At 43.6% G+C, this 4,595-nt stretch overlaps 1 protein-coding gene across 5 annotated transcripts in view; it reads left to right on the forward strand.

The window, feature by feature from the left end:
• Positions 1-4,595, forward strand: part of PITPNM2 (phosphatidylinositol transfer protein membrane associated 2) — a 129,834-nt gene that overhangs the window by 4,288 nt on the left and 120,951 nt on the right. For 4 of the 5 annotated variants that reach the window (XM_026859486.1, XM_026859483.1, XM_026859487.1 and 1 more), the window contains exon 2: positions 310-409. The gene's annotated coding sequence lies outside the window, so the exon portion shown is untranslated. Of the gene's footprint in view, positions 1-204; positions 221-309; positions 410-4,595 lie in introns of those variants that run through there. The other variant, XM_026859484.1, reaches the window with a different exon arrangement.

The raw sequence follows: 4,595 nt of genomic DNA on the forward strand, positions 1-4,595 counted from the left end.
TTTTTTTTTTTTTTTTTTTTTTTTTTTTTTTAATTTCCATGAGTTAGAGATGACGATGACTCATGGCTTGGAACGCACTTTAAATCCCTGAGGTGCTCATTGCCGCCTACTATCACGTATTGAATTTCTGACATACCGGAGGGATGTCTGCAGAGAAACTCTGATGTGCAATTATAAAATGTTGTAGCTTTATGTTGTTTGCATAGGAGCCATTAGCATGGTGTAACTGTGAAAATAATGCAGCTTTATTCTTGCTGTTGATTTCCCATGGGCATGGCAGTTAAGCAACTATGTTTTATCTTTCTCTAGGATGTTGACACATGTGGACCAACAGTGACATCCTTTTTCAGCAATGCTGTCTTCACTCCCTCCTGCATTCTAGAGCATCTAGAGAGATTTTTTGCAGAAGGTAGGTTCTGGCATTTCAGCTGGAGGGCTGCTCTTTTTCTTCTATATTAAAAAAACCCAATGTAGATGTTACTAGGGAGAATGGTAATGAGTCTGATGGATACTAACTTACTGCTGGTAAGAGTGGGGATTAACCTTAGCTTGGGTTCCACTTGAATAGATGCCTGGGGGAAACGTGATAAAATGGAGTCTGGAAGAATGGCTGTATGAGTTGCCTCTGAGAAGGACTTGGCAGTCACAGGACACGGTTGGCTTAAATTGCGTAGACATGTGTATTGTTATAAACCTCTTTAAAAAGAAAACTCACGCTCCCTGCCTTTTTCTGCTTAGTTAGCATCCTTGTTTATTTAAAATGCTTTAAACAAATAAATTAAAAGGGGGAATGGCTGCACAGGATGTGCAATTAACATTTATTTTTGTGTGTATATTTAAATCTTGTGCGGGTCTTTTTCCCCAAAAAATCTTAACTTTATTGCATTTTATTTCTGTTGAAATAAACAGTGTGCAGCCTCTGATACTACCATAAAATTGTTAATTTCTACCTTTTTTGGCCCTCAACTCTTAATTTGCTTTTACATTGCCAAAAGGATTGACATGCAAAACTTCCCCAGTAAAAGTGTAGATGGGGAAGCAAGTAACCTGTGGTGTTTAAGAAGTAAATTTTAAGAGATTTTATGCTTTTTCTGAATGTATTTGCTGCTCTCTTATGCTGTAACCTTTGGAGTGTTGCTTGTGGGTTCACTGTGTTTGTCCAGCTCTCACCAAACCTTTTTTGTGTGAATTCTAGAAATGTATATCATGTATATCAGAGTGTTAAATCTGCCTATAAAATCAGTGGCTGAACAGGATTTTTTCAGTAGATGGGGTGTCAGCCTTTAGACTGTGTAATTCTGCATCTTCTTATTTTCCTCCAGTACATTCCTCACCGTACAGATTTTTTCCCTCTATTAGAAAGGGTGATTTTTTAACTCTTAACTTCACTCAGTGTTTCTCTTTGCAGTGATACTGTGGTATAGTCACTTTGCATTTTTGCTGCTGGATGCTAAAACTCAAAAACTGCTGTTTTTTTGCTTTAAGAGCAATGAATTGCTGGGAAGAACGGGGAAAGGATAAATGAGTTTGGATCTGAGACTGTTCACTTATCAGGCTGAAATATGTTTTCAGTTTCTCTGGATTTATACCTCAGGGCCGCAGCTGTTACACTGAAACCGCAGTGACACCAGCTCTGTATTAACATGCAATATCTGTACCAGAAATCCTTGAAAACTAAGGGTGATTTGAATACCTTAATTATCTCCTGTCGGGAAATTGGCTCCCACTGAATTCATCACTATTCCCCATGTTGATTCCCTTCCTGAAGCCTCTCTCTTCAGGATTAGCAGAGCCGAGGGCCAGTCTGGGTAGGCTGCTCCCAGCGCTGCAGCTTGTCCCGCTGTGGCATCCCTGATTTCCTCGGGAGAGAGCCCGGCGGCTTCTTTTCTGCTCACCGCAGCGCTCTGAAGGAGCTGTGGACAGGTCTCTCTGGGAACAAAGCTGCTGTCAGCAGCTTGAACAGAGGAGTTTTATGCTCGTAGAGGCATTAATTGCCTTATGAATTTGTGCCTCTGTGCTGGGGGAGAACATCTGTGCCCCAGGAGCCTTGCCTCCCTTGCTTTAGATCGTGCTCTCCCCCTTTGCTTCCCTGTTGTAGAGGACAGTGTGTTTCTCTGAATTAGTGGTAACAGCAAAGAAATGGAATCCTTAGCAGTGTCGAGGGTTTGCTTTGCCCTGGGGCTGTGGCTCTATTCATTTCACTTGTCTGAAGGGCTTCACAGGGTTGATGATCCTCAGCAGGAGAGGTGCCCAAATGGTCATTAATTTCCTGGTCAGGTGAGGGGAAACTGCCTTCGGAATTGTGTTTGCAGCAAAATGAATCTGTGAGGCTTGCGTCACTAGAGAGCAAGTAACGTCTGTGGATTGGCAAGTAAGGAACGTAGGGAGAAGAATGGGTTTTAAACCTTGTCGGGGAATGCAGTGTTCATGAAAACAAAAAGCTGAATAGAAATGTCCATGAAAATGCTGTAGGCACCAGGTAATTTTCCCCTCTGTTCTGCCAGCATCTGTGTGCAGTCCTTTTGTTTTTCCAAACCTGAAGGCTTTGAATCCGAACTGCTGGACTGAGTGAAAATGATGGGAGGAGGTTCCTCTACAAGTTATACCTGGGAGTATTTTCTTCCAAATTACTTCAAATTACTTCAAAATCTAGGGAAACATCCTCAATCTCTGGTGCAAGCAGAAAGGCAGAGCAGGTTCTGAGGGGCATGTGTGCATACGCAAGCTGTAAGTGCCTGCGATGGTCCAAGCATGGCAGTGGGACCTTGGCAAGAAGCAGTGGGGGGAGATGGAGAATGCTGATGCAGAATGAGGAGGTACCTGTCCCTCAGCATCCTCGCTTCTAGCAGTCCAGGGACACTGCAGTGCTTTTTTGTTTCCACCGGTCCTGCAACTGCAGAAGCCCAGATGGGATGAGGAGTGAGTGTTTCTCGCTGTAAGAAGAGGCAGAGACTGACAATTAGGCAGGAGGCTGGTGTGTAGGAGAGGGGAAAGTAGGTGAGGTGAAAGCAGGTGGAGTTACAGGGTGCCTTAGCGTGAGAATGTGAGGTAGGCTCAGGACAGAGATCTTGTGCACTTGGGAAGTGGTGTCCCCTCTAAACAATTTGTGCACATCGCCGAAGGAGTGTATGGTGACCTGTCAAAAGGAAGCACAGGTTTGCTTTGCAATTAGTGCCTTCTAATGCCCTTCTGGTACTCCCTGCCTTGCCTGAAACACCTGCCTTTGTGCCTGTGCCATGCTGTGCTGTGATTTTTAGGTACATTTCCACCTCTGGCTGTGTAACGTGACAAGCTGTTCCCCTTCCAGAGCCCTGTGCCTGTTTTATATGGACACAAATTGGGGCTGCATCTGATTTTCCTGCATCCTGTACTTAACCAGGGGACTTACTGTGAGACCCATGACATGAGAACTGTTCCCCTTTTAAGGGATGAGTTTATGGAAACCAACCAAATGCAGAGAAATCTCTGCTCATGTTGGATCCTTCATAGACTATACTGCAAAACACTTTACAGTGAGTTAGATCAAGGTGATAACACTTCAGAGAGCTGAGTGACGGCTGCGTTTTTACTGGCGAGGAGAGGAACCCTGTTCGGCAGTGTAACAGAGCAGTACAATTGTGGCATTCCCCTATCTCGACATGTAAAGGTTGTGGGTTAGTGTGGTGCTTGTTATAGTGCCAGGCAGGGAGAAGGGGGAGCTGCTAATAGGTGAGGGAGGGGGAATGGATTCTTTAAAGGTAGGAGATAGTTACAGGTAAACCGAGTTAGACCTGACAGTCTATGATATAAATGTTTGGATCCCTTTTCTGAAAAGATAGTCTCTTGTGTAGTCTGGCACTATGAAATTTCTAGTGGAAATACGGATGAGTTTTTCAGTTGTTTTCCTCCTTTTACAATAGAAACACTAGACATGAGGAACTGTTTGGACATACGTGTTTAACTGGGAGGAAAGAGCTGTGACACTGGTGTGGTTGTAACCACAAACTAACTGACAGTTTCCTGCTGCAAGTAACTTTCTATAGGTCTAAACCTCGTTCGTGTATGTTTGTCTGTGCTGTTTAAATATCTGAGGGAGATTCTACTGTTTCTAAGTTTCTTGTTTTTGACAAAGTCTTTGTTGTACTAATTTGGGGGATGGCAGCATGAAGAGAGATCATTACAGCCCTAATTGAGGTGAAGTCCAGAAGGTTTCTATATTTTACAACCTTGTGTAATGTAACAGTCAAGAAGTAACCCCATTAAACATGTGTCGGACAGGTTTTGCAATTACATGTGCATGTACAAAGCTCTTGTTTAGTTCTGGGCAGAAAGGATGTAATTGCGTGAACGTACCTGTGTGGCTGAGACCACTTCGTCTGAATTTCCATGGCATCATTACTTGCTTCTAACTCTCCTACCTCCTCCCCATTCTTCTCCCCTGTGATGTGTTAAATATCACGGCTGCAAAAATGAGGGCATGTTTTTCCCTGCTGTTCTCATTCCAGCTGGAAAACTTGGACAGATCCTTCCCTTGTGGTTTGTGACACTGTAAATAAAGGCTTGGGAGGTCACACGTTTTCCATCTCAAGTTATTTTGATTCCAGTGCTGGAATGGG

This window comes from Athene cunicularia (assembly GCF_003259725.1).
Source record: "Athene cunicularia isolate RWA chromosome 15 unlocalized genomic scaffold, athCun1 chr15_part1, whole genome shotgun sequence".
NCBI classification, from domain to species: Eukaryota; Metazoa; Chordata; class Aves; order Strigiformes; family Strigidae; genus Athene; species Athene cunicularia.